Source organism: Eumetopias jubatus, unplaced genomic scaffold, assembly GCF_037043125.1.
Source record: "Eumetopias jubatus isolate StellerSeaLion01/CBP00866 unplaced genomic scaffold, mEumJub1_p1.0 scaffold_12, whole genome shotgun sequence".
Taxonomy (NCBI): domain Eukaryota; kingdom Metazoa; phylum Chordata; class Mammalia; order Carnivora; family Otariidae; genus Eumetopias; species Eumetopias jubatus.
The window spans coordinates 16,643,734-16,656,712 of NW_028274818.1; positions in this window are offsets into that span (position 1 = coordinate 16,643,734).

Sequence of the window (12,979 nt, forward strand, 5' to 3'; positions counted from 1 at the left end):
TCACAGATGGCTTTTATGATATTGAGGTATGTACCCTCTATCCCTATACTCTGAAGAGTTTTGATCAAGAAAGGATGCTGTACTTTGTCAAATGCTTTTTCTGCATCTATTGAGAGGAATATATGATTCTTGTTCTTTCTTTTGTTAATGTATCGTATCACGTTGATTGATTTTCGGATGTTGAACCAACCTTGCAGCCCAGGGATAAATCCCACTTGGTCATGGTGAATAATCCTTTTAATGTACTGTTGGATCCTACTGGTTAGTATTTTGGTGAGAATTTTTGCATCCATGTTCATCAAGGATATTGGTTTGTAATTCTCCTTTTTGATGGGGTCTTTGTCTGGTTTGGGGATCAAGGTAATGGTGGCCTCATAAAATGAGTTTGGAAGTTTTCCTTCCATTTCTATTTTTTGGAACAGTTTCAGGAGAATAGGTATTAATTCTTCTTTAAATGTCTGATAGAATTCCCCTGGGAAGCCATCTGGCCCTGGGCTTTTGTTTGTTGGGAGATTTTTGCTTCAATTTCCTTAGTGGTTATAGGTCTGTTCAGATTTTCTATTTCTTCCTGGTTCAATTTTGGTAGTTGATACATCTTTAGGAATGCACCTATTTCTTCCAGGTTATCTCATTTGCTGGCATAGAGTTCTCATAATATGTTCTTATAATTGTTTCTATTTCTTTGGTGTTGGTTGTAATCTCTCCTCTTTCATTCATGATTTTGTTGATTTGGGTCTTTTCTCTTTTCTTTTTGTTAAGTCTGGCCAGGGGTTTATCAATCTTGTTAATTCTTTCAAAGAACCAGCTCCTAGTTTTGTTGATCTGTTCTACTGTTCTTTTGGTTTCTACTTCATTGATTTCTGCTCTGATCTTTATTATTTCTCCTCTCCTGCTGGGTTTAGGCTTTATTTGGTGTTTTTTCTCTAGCTCTTTTAGGTGTAGGGTTAGATTGTGTCTTTGAGGTCTTTCTTGTCTCTTGAGAAAGGCTTGTATTGCTATATACTTTCCTCTCAGTACTGCCTTTGCTGTATCCCAAAGATTTTGAACAGTTGTGTTTTCATTTTCATTGGTTTCCATAAATTTTTTTAATTCTTCTTTAATTTCCTAGTTGACCCATTCATTCTTTAGTAGGATGCTCTTAGGCTCCATGTACTTGAGTTTTTTCTGACTTTCCTCTTGTGATTGAGGAATAGTTTCAAAACTTTGTGGTCTGTCCTTTTTCTAACTTCTTAAGGTAAAATCTTAGGTCATTGATTTTATGCCTCTCTCTTTTCCTAATCCTTAAACTTTAGCTGTACTTCCCAAATATTTTTTTGTGTTGTATTTTGTTATTATCCTTCTAAAATATTTATATTTTTCCTTTTGACTTTCTTTTCTTTGCTAACGGTTCTTTTGAGGTGTTTTTAATTTTTTGTCTGCTAGATATCTTGATGTTATTAATTCTAATATTATTTTGTCAGCAAGTATGTTCCATGTGATTTGAAACCCTTGAAATATATTGAGACATGTGTTATAGCCCAGCATAAAATCTATTTTAGTGAACTTTCCCTGTGCAATGGGGGGAAAAAAAGGTGTACTCTTTGACTGTTGGATGCAGTTTTCTGTACATTTCAGTTAGATAATGTTAGTTGACTATAGTTTTCAAATGTCTTATATATTTGTTTTATTTTTCTTGATGTGTTGTTTTTTTAAGATTTTATTTATTTATTTGGGAGAGAGTACAAGCAGGGGTAGTGGCAGGCAGAGGGAGAGGGAGAAGTAGGCTCCCCTCTGAGCAGGGAGTCTGATGCAGGGCTCCATGCAGGGCTCAATCCCATCATGACCTGAACTGAAGGCAAACAGTTAACCACCTGAGCCACTCAGGCACCCCTTTTTGACTTGTGCTATCAGTCACTGAAAGAGGTTTTAAAATCTTAAACTTTGGTTATTGATTTGTCTACTTCTCCCTCGAATTCTGCCAAATTTTGCTTAATGCATTTAAAGCTCGGGGGGTGTATAAGCACTTAGAAGTGTATCTTCTTGGTAAATTGACGATTTCGTTATTACAAAATGTCCCTCTTAATTTTTTTTTACTTTGAAGTCTACCTTAATATAGCCATATCCGCATTTCTTGTTCTTGTTTACATCTTTTGCTTTTTTTTCAGTTTGGTAGTGTCTTTAATCCATTTCTTATAAACAATATATAGTTACATCTTTCTTTTTAAAAACTTTTACTTTGACCATCTCTTCCTTTCCATTTAGTGTTTAGTTCATGTGAAACCCTTTGGTGTCCTTAAATTCATCATTTCCAAATGTAATCATTTCAAAATCCAACTATCTAAGGTAGACTGAAAGATATGTATTTTACTTAGGGGAATTAAGTTCTCCTAATGATAAGGTAATGCCTATGGCAGGGTAAACAAGAGAGGCAACAAGCCCAGTGTTCTTTTTGCAGGTAGAGGCAGGAGGGACAGCTTTAGCAAGGTGTCCATGTGCTACAAAATAACATCTTCCCCTGTACAAACCCACAGCAGTAGCTGCTGAGGAATGTTGATCATTGAAATGACTCACACATAAGTGTTGAGAGTGGTTCTGAGAGCTCTTGTCACAAAACTTGAGCAGGGCCTAGTAACAGAGTTACATGCTATCATCCAAGAACTTGGCCATACCTCTACTGTAAGTTAAAACAGATTAAACAGAATACAGCAACATAATGGGGCTCTCAGTTTCTGTTTTCACAACAGCTCGTGTGAAGATCCAAGTAGAATACAATCATTGCTACACTTTTTGAAATTCTGTGTAAACTGTAATATTTTGTCAATGTTAATGCTATTTGAAGTGCCCTGACAAAATAATTTCAGCTATGTTATGTGTAAAACATATTAAATAAGTTCTGCAAACTTGTATATTTCATTAAGTTTATTTTCATTATTCCTTTTTTTTTCCCTATGGATGAACTTAAAAATAATTTTGTTTCTTAATTAATATGCTATGCATGAAGATCCTGAATAATTTAACACAACTGTTTTTTTAAATGGTTGTTAATTACACCCTCCTGGTATAGTTATTGCATTATTACCACACTTAGGAAAAATATGCTGTGCTATTTGGACTTGAAAATATTTCTGACATTTTAATGAACACACCACTTTGTTATATTTTACCAAGTTTTTCAGTGAACCACAAAGGATTAAAAAATGCCATTAAAGAGTTGTAGATAATTAAACTGACTGAATATAAGACGCTTCATATGGAAGTGAAAATTATGTATGAATTTTGTTGAGCTGGAAATGTGTTTCACTAAATGACTTTAGATTTGTTACTTTTAAGTACAAGATGAAGGGTATCAAGGGAATACCTTGTTTTCACCTCAATTTGTTTCATTTGCATAAGCTATTTTATCTTTCGACACTCCTTTCGATTTTTCATTTTGGCCCTTGAATAAATTAAGGATTATTTAAAATAAATAAATGTCAACTTTGAAATACTGTTAAATATACTCATTATAATACACTTGATGGGGAATTGGTGCAAATCAGTCACAAAAGAATTCATGCATCAGGCTTCCAGACAAATTTTAATAGAAATAAACCTTAGATAAATATGGTTTTCAGATAAGACAGGGGAAGAATTTTTATCAGTTCCAAAATAATGATTTTACTTGCTTATCTACAGAGTTGACCATTCTCCACAGAACCATGCTCCACGCTCTTCTAAGTACCTCTGGTTATAATTATATTAATGTCTTCCTATATCTACAAATTTGATTATTGTTCTATTTCCATGGATCATTAAATTTTTCTATTCCAGCAGAGATCCCTGCAGTCTGGTTCCTGAGGGACCTCTGCTTGTTATTTTCTGTTTCAATTGTGTGCATTTTGTATTTACTATTAAAGATTTGAATAATGACACATTCTCCAAATGGCTCTAGTTTTGATTATGATAAACCTCTCCGGAGAATTCTGTGAGCTTTCACATCTGGTAGAAAACTCCAATGAGAACATCTCTAATGAGGAGTTCCTGGAACAAGAAATTACAGATTATCTGTTTTTCAGAAGACATGACAAGCTAGTGAATGCCTTTCTTTGCATAAAAAAGTCAACTTCTCTATTTAGTAAGTGCAGATTTTCTAACAAATTCATTGTTTTATCTAAGTTAATTGATCAAATATTTTAGTTATGTTAGCTTTTTGTCTCTAAAATATCATGACCTAAAAATTGTTTCACAAAGCATATATTACTAACCATGATCATGTATGCTTTTATTATAAAGTGTGCTATTTTATAATACCATAATTAAAATATTTTTAAACTGAAACTCTTATCAAACTTCTAAGGCTTTCTCTATTGAAGGAAATAAAATTCTGAGAATTTTTGAATTTTATCAAAGTATTTGGTTAAAGGAAAAAACTCTTTTATATTATAGTTCCATAAAAATATTTTTAAGATATTGCTTTTGGCAAGAGATTGATAGTCTAAATTTGTGGAAGAGAAGAAAAAGAATGATGAGTATGTGTTTTTCAGTCACAATTAAAATGTATTTATAAAGAATTATATATACTATTGCATGTAAATGATGCACTTCCATTCTTAAAATTGATTATTTCTCATTTCAGACTTTAAGTTGGGCTAATGGGGTGTTTTCTTCTGAATCTGAATTTCTTTCCATGGAAAGTTACCAAGAAATTATAATTATGTTAAATTCTTTAGCAGTTCTTTATTTGAAACTAGAGAGTGTCTCTGATTTATGATGGCTCAACCTATGATTTTTCAACTTTAGGATGATGTGAAATCAGTGTGAATTCCATAGAAACTGTACTTTGAATTTTGATCTTTTCCCAGGCTAAGGATATGTGGTACAATGTTCTCTTGTGATGCTGGAGATTCCCAATCAGTTACATGATTGTGAGGGTAAACAACCGATACATCTACAACATTCTGTTTTTCACTTTCAATACAGTATTCAATAAATTACATGAGATATTTGACACTTTATTATAAAATAGGCTTTATGTTAGATGATTTTGCCCACTGTAGGCTAATGATGTTCAGTAGGTTAGGTGTTAAATATAGTTTGGACTTATAATATTTTCAATAGGGTTTATTGGGATGTAACCCTAGTGTAAGTCAAAGAAGACCTATATTATTCTCAGAAATGTAGAAGCAAGAAAGAAACCCTCTGCACTTACCATAACTAGTTAGGAATGCTTCAAAAGGCACTGCAAAATCTCAGTGGTTTAACACAACAAAAATTTATTCTTTCTGACAGTATGGGTCCTATGGGGGTTAGCAGGACCCACACTCAAACTGACCCAGGCTCTATGTTGCAACTACACTTGTGTACCACAGGTCCCTTTGTCACTGCTGCAGAAAAGGAGAGTCCTTGAACAATAGCATTTGGAAATTTTACTGCCTCCAACAAGAATTCACATGTGTTACTTCTACCCATATTTCACTGGCCAGAAGTCATGACATGGCTTGCTTAATGAAAAAGGTGCCAGAGAATGTGTGTGGTGGGAAGGGGCAGAGAATAAAATCTTTGGCAAACATCACTGACCTTGACACAGGGTTATCTGCCATCACTGACACCCTTGCTGTCAAAATATATGAACAAAAACCAAGTCCCCCTGGGATAAGTCATACATTATAGAATAATAACTGAAAACTTGGGAGCAAATAATTTTCCTTCTATAGAAGACCTAACTCTGTTTCACATAAATCATACGAAAAAATAAAGAAAATGGAAAAAATTATTTTATTCCTAGAAATGACATAACAACTTGTTGTTTAAGTTTCTAATGTGGCTTGCAACTGCTTGGTAAAATAGGCTCCTCGTGTTTTCTTTCTTTTCTTTTTTTCTTTTTTTTTTTTCCTTCATGATGACATTTTGGACTTAACAGAGTACAGAGCTGAATTTGAAATGGAGACTGCTTGAAATTGAAATAAAATGTACATAATTATATGTGGAATATTGTACAGAAAGAGGAGCAATTAAATGTAAATGATTGGCAAAGAGACAAAAGAAGCACAAGAAAGGCAGGTTTTGTTCAATGTGTATTAGTTTCTTATGGCTGCTATAACAAAATAGCATAATCCAGGTGGCTTAAAACAACAGAAATTTATTCTATCACAGGTCTGGAGACCAGAGGTCCAGAGTCAGTATCACTGGGTCAAAATCAAGGTGTTGGCAAGACTGTGCTTCCTTTGGAGGCAGTAGGGGAGAATCCTGTTGTCTTAGTATCTAGTGGCTGCCTGCATTCCATGATAATTCTGATCTTCAAGTGCAGCACCTTCAAATCTCTGTATGGTTCATCTTTACATCACCTTGTCTTCTGTATATGTGTCAAATCTCCCTCTGACTTGGTCTTAAAAGGACACTCGCAATATAGCATTTAGGGTCCATAATAATCCAAGATAATTTCCCCATCTCAAGATGTGTAATACAATCACATTTGAAATCATACTTTTTAGGTAAGGTAACACTCACAAACTTCCGGGTATTAGGCTCTGGGAGCTCTGGGTGTCATTATTTAGCCTACTATGTCATGTGAAAGCTTTCTTTTATTCATACCTGAAACCTAAAGACATCTGTCCAAACAGAGAAGGATCCAAAGAATATCTTTAAATAAAATAAGCTAGAAAGGATGTTGGTGGAACTGGCTTTATGCTCAGGGAACTCTACACTTTTCTGTGCAGTATCACTTAAAGGGCACGGAGAAGCCTATGAGACCAAAAGTATCAACTGCTCCTAGAGCTTATTATTTTCACTAGAGTCCCTCTGGGCAGAAAGAAAGCAAAATGAGGGTATCAATGAATGGAAAGTAAGCACTGGAAGTAACTGGTGAAGCCGGTGAAACAATCTTAATCTGATTCATTATTTTATCTAAGATGAGTAGTTAGAGTTCATCTGGTTCAAGACAAAAAGGAAAGAGGTATGTAAGTCATAGCACAACTAAACGTCATGGTTTTTTAGTAATAAACTTTATAAATAGCACACTTACTAATAATTAAGTAAGTAGTTCTTCTATCAAACCTACAAAGGATTTTTTTTTTAAATATTTTATTTATTTATTTATTTGACAGAGAGAGAGAGCACAAGCAAGGGGAACAGTAGAGGGAGAGGGATCATGACCTGAGCCAAAGGCAGATGCTTAACTATCTGAGACACCCAGGCACTCCAGGGATGTTTTATTTGTTTTTATTTTTTCTAAAGATTTTACTTATTTATTTGAGAGTGTCCATGTGAGAGAGAGAGAGAGAGAGAGAGAAGGAAAGAGAGAGAGAGAGAGCATGAGGATGAGCAGGAAGAGGGGGAGAGAGGAGACTTCCCACTGAGCAGGGAGCCCAATGTGGGATTCTATCCCAGGACCTCAGGGTCATGACCTGAGCTTAACTGACTGACCCACCCAGGCACCCCAGGAATGTTTTGTTTATATTTATGTTTAAATAAGGAGCTACCAAGAACCAACCTTCTAATCTTGGACATTTCCACTTGGGCTCTCCCAAGCAATCTCTTGCAGTCTTGTTGTTTCAATGACCATCTGTATTCTGATGAATATTGATTCTTTACCTCCTGCTTTGTCACCTGTGAAAAGTTAGACATCACACAACTACTTCATTGTCTACTAGTCATACCAATGAGCATGAGGGCTCCTTGTCTAATTCATCTCCAACCCCAATCTCACTGCTTTGACAGCAACAGTGCTTCTCTTTCACTTCTCAGTTCGAGCTTACAGAAGAGCCAATCTCGATTCTTGCCTATCACTCATCACCTCCCTGTGTTTGACAAAGAAATCTTGCTATTTGCGTAACAGTATCTGCTAGTATAGATTGAACTCTAGAAAAGCAACATACCCCTGTAGCTCTATCATTTCTAATTCCAATAGCAGCCCCTAGGTCCTTTTCTAACAACTTCTTAAACTGATGACTCTTAACCTTTTAACTCCAATGAGTAGAGTGGAATTCCCTTTTTTAAAAACAAAACAAAACAAAACATTATTTATTTTATTTGAGAGAGAGCACACGAGTTGGGGGAGAGACAGAGGGAGAAACTGGCTCCCCACTGAGCAGGGAGTTTGATGCAGGGCTCGATCCCAGGACCCTGAGATCATGACTTGAGCCAAAGGCAGACGCGTAACAGACTGAGGCACCCAGGTGCCCCTAGAGTGAAATCTCTATGTAAGGACATCAACTCAATTTATGACTTTGATAAAAATATGAAAGGGATAAGGAGCGTGTCTGGAGTGAAAAAGATGAAAAAGATGTGGTGATTGGTGGAGTATGTATTATCTGTGTATTAGACTAGGCTGTTCTCTGAGCCCAACTGCAGGGAACAAGAGTGTGCCTAACATATAAATGAGACTCCCCCAGACATTGTGAGATCGTTTTACCACCAAAGGATTTCTGACAATTCACAACAAATTCTGCAACTCCTATGAGCTGAATGAGATCTCATGATATCTCTTTATTCATGTCGGGATGACTTGTTCTAAGTTTTAATATTTTTTTCTCTGTTATCTTTATATGCTCTGGTCAAATAGAAGACATACTTCCACATTATCTCTGCTCCTTGCCACTTTTGAGTCTTGGAGAAGAACAGTTGAATACACATACAACATGCACTGCACCAATTCAATGAATTATTTTATTGGTTGTCTCTTTGGACCAAGTGATAAGGACAACACTCTAAATACTTAGGCACACTGGAAACTTGAAAGGATAAAACTGGAGGATCATAAATATTCACTATTATTCTTGGGTATCTGTGGGGAGACAGATTTCCAGAACTCATGTTATTTCCCATCCCTGCTTCTCTCTTACTCCAGATTATCTTCTGTTCTATGAGAAGGAACAAAGAACTATTATGTCTCATGGTCTTAGAAGTTCAAACCACCAGGAAGGAAATGCTTCGCACTCATTGGCTCCAGTTTAAGAAATCCCAGGAAGACTTCAAATTTGGACATTTGGGTCAATTGCCACCCTTGGTATCAGTGCTGGCTACAGGGCAGAATCATCAGCAGTAAGTGACCTAATAATGACAACTAATAGGACAGTCTGTGGCCACACTTGGAGAATATTTAATGACCTATATCAATACAGAAAACACATGTGGACCTGCTAGTACTATTACTGTACATTGATGAAAGAAGTAAGTAACAGCACAAGTTACTTTGAATTTCATCACTTATGCATTTTATTGTATTAATCAAAAGATTATATATTTGAAAATAAGCTTATTTGGTATTTAAATAATTCTCATGTAGTTGTGGGTGGGGGTATTCAGGTGATTAAAGGTACAGTGCTAGTTATTACTAGTTATTACTACATCACTCGTCTTGCCCTATTGATACTGACACTAGTTACTATAGAAGACCAATATTTAACTAGTATCTGAGAAGGAAAAGAAGAGCTACTAAACCTCATGGTTTCATTTTAGGAGGCTGTAACAGAAATCATAATGGAGAAGAGGGTCCTGAGGAACAGCAAGATAAGCTTAGCAGAGATATGAGGTCTGGGTAAAACCCAAGTGAATGTGCCACCACTGGGGATTATAAAGCAATGGGCAAGTGAAGGAAATACGTGATGTCAGAGCCTGGCAAAGAACACAGAAGGGAAGTGGATTAGAATAGCCTGCACAGAACAAGCAGAATGTAGAAGAAATCTTTTCTGAATGGTGAGATGCAGCTCAATCTAACGGGAGGTCGGAAATCAAGATCAACCACTGGCCCGAACATGAGTGAGGTGGAGCCCAGACAGACTGGTCACAGAGAATCATCCCCTGAGGAACTGTACTTGAAAGGTATTTGGACTCCAGAGTGAATCACAATCATCTGAATTTACATGATTTTGAGCGAGAAGGAAAAACATGAGCTAGAGAGGGTCACTATTTCTCTTTAAAGAACTATGGGCTTAGGGGTATAAAAATTTCAGCCAAAATTTTTTGGAAAGACAAACAGAAGCAGTCAAAAAGCATTTCATGGAAGCTATAAGATGGGCTCTAGGTTCTGTGATGTGATGACTGGGAGAATGATAATGCAACATTATAATCCAACATGAGGAAAAGAAAACATAGACAGCTGTTGTACTCCCTTGTGGAAAAAGCAGAGTCCTGGGCAAATACATTTGTACATGCGTGGTTCATTGTTTGACCCTTTCTACTTTTTCTGCCCCTGGTTTGCAAACTTTTAGGGCACACTTGCTTATTCTAAAAATTCACCCTGCAAGACACTATCATATGACCTCTTTATGATAATCTATAATTGCACTCAGCTCAGGAAAATCAGCTAATCTAATCAAATATGCAAACCTCCACATTTAATTATTCTCTCCCAAATAAAGAAATCGGGTTTCAAACACACCAGATGTACCATGGAAAAGATGGATATTATTAAAGAATTTTTATTCAGATTTTCCAGAGGTATGTCCAGTACAAAAAAAAAATCATTATTTTACTATCTTTTCCATGTCTCCAAATACTTTTTTATTTATGCACTCAACTATTTATGCACTCAACTATTTATGGAGAAAGCTTTTATTGAGTGCAGCTTATATTCAGGGCACGGGCTAGACACTTGCCTCATTTTTATTAACATCTTCTTCCCAATTTAGGTTATAATTATGTTACAAACAGATCACTTTGCTAACAGAGAAGATTGCTAGAAGGTTAATTTGGCCTTCAACAAACATACAGCTAAGTTCTCACATTTGTTATGTTATTGAAATGGCCACATCAGCCAGGTCAGAATGCATTACAAGTTATGAATCTGATACCCCACAATTGATTAAATTTAACAACAAGCTTAAATACTGTAGAAGGAGAAAAAAGAACTAGGTAGAACAGCATGGTCTATCTGATACAGACATCAGATAGCTTGATTCTGATATTTCTAGTACATTAGACAGATATTGGATTGATACAGCAGTCCGGGGCCCATCTCCACTCTGCAAAATGATAGCCCACAAGAAATAAATTTTCATGGATCATATTCATATTTGAGTAAAATTTCCCTCATTCTCTCAAACTGTTATTCACTATACTATGGGCTATAAAGGGATTTTCATCTGCTTTATCTTCTTGGCTTTTCCTGCTGTTTTTTAATTAAAGTTTAAAGAATTAAATGAAGCAGGATGCTGGGGTTACATCAGAATGAGAAAAGATCAGGCCGCCAAATCCACTGAGATGTAATGGGTCACAGGCTGATTTTGGAGTTATCATTCACAGTGATTTTTTTTTTTTTCCTACTCTAAAGACTAAGCATTAATGTATTTAAAACCTAGACAGATTATAGAGATCAGAGTTCCAGGTCAGTTTCACAGAGTAAAAGTATCTGGGGAAAAAAACATGCTTTTAAAAATATTTTGAGGCTATTTTATTCACTCTTCTGTCAATGTTGGCTATTTATGAATAATAAAATTTTCAGTTTCTCGCATATTTTGAGAATATTTGTTTCCACTTGAAATGGCAGCTTTGGGCATCTACACAGAAGCATTCATATTTATAAAACTGAAATGTATGAAAATATAACGTAGCTCTGCATATGGTCTCGTTATTTTGAACGTTTGATAAAAAATACCATACAAATAACCGGTGGGCAGCGCTTACTGCAGGAGGGTGGGAGGGGTAGGGGGGCGAGATGGGGAGGTGTTTGCAGAGGCTGCACCACCCCTGGCGGGGACAACTGCAGCCAGCAGGAGGCGCCGCGTGGGGCCTTGACCACCCACACCCCCGCCCCTGGGCTCTGCGGACATCACTTCTCCTTTGTTCCCTTTGGGACCAGCTGACCCTACCTGTGGCCCGGAGGAGATGGGGTTGTGGGGAGATGTCCGTGGAGATGGGCCCCGGACCGCTGCAGTAGTATGAACAGTCACAGGTCCGAAAGAAGCACAAGTGCGGGGATCACGAGAGCAGAAATCTGCTTTCACCATCCCTGCTACGTGTCCTGTGCCTTGGCAGTGAATCCGCTGTGTGAGGCCGGGGGAGGTGTAGGGTCTCCCCTAGGTAGCAGGAAATTAGGGGCCAGAGAGGGTGGGAGCAAGGGATGAGGTGACGGGGATTAGTTTAAAAAAACCCACTGCTGCTGCCTCTCATTTCTCTCTTCCTACCCCAGTGCTAGACCTTGGGTGTCCGCAGACACAGCAACACCCACATGACTATGTGCTTGTCCTCAGAGAATTAAAGCAGGCCCTACGTTGGTTGCCTCCACCCCCCATATTCAACCTCAGAAGCCAAATGACCGCCACGGACAAGTCTCTTCTCAGAGCTCTCTGAGCCTCAGTTTCCCTAGATGCAAAGGAAGTGGGCTGGAAGTGATGCTCTTCAATCCCTAGTGTCGTTCACCCATTGCTGTGACACTCATCTGCCTCTTCTCTTTGGCTGCTTGGGTGACTCCCTGTTCCAAACATCCTGTGGCTCCTTATTTTCTATAGGATAATCCTGAAATTTCCAGATGCCCTGCTCTGGGCTTTTCTGATCTCTTCAGCCTCAACTTTCACCAGGCTATGTCTCTTCCCCATGACCCCCTACCCCACAAGACCCCACTCCTTACAGCTGGTACAGCTTTACAAACGTGATGAATGAAGTCTGTAGTAAAATTCCCCATTCCTTGAAGACAGTATTCTTTGCCAGGGAAATTGCCCCTTTCCTCACGCTGGAAGATTTTTCCCCGCCTCCCACCCCAGGTAGTCCCTCCCCCAAGTCCCCATGGCACCTGTGTAGTCACCTGCATCTGAATTCACCCTACACTGGATGGAGATTGTTGAGGTCCAAATCTTGACTTCTCTGCCAGATGAGTCTCTCTGTGGGGGCAGGCCTGGGTCTCCAAAGCCACTAGGGAAAGAAAATTTTCCTCCATTCATTCGCATTATGTTATTTAGAGATTTGTTATCATAGGATCCTCTTTGTCAACTTGGGTTGTAACAAAATACCATGCACTAGCTACCTTTTAAACAACAGAAATTTATTGTTCACAGTTCTGGAGGCTGAAAGTCTGTAATTAGGGTGC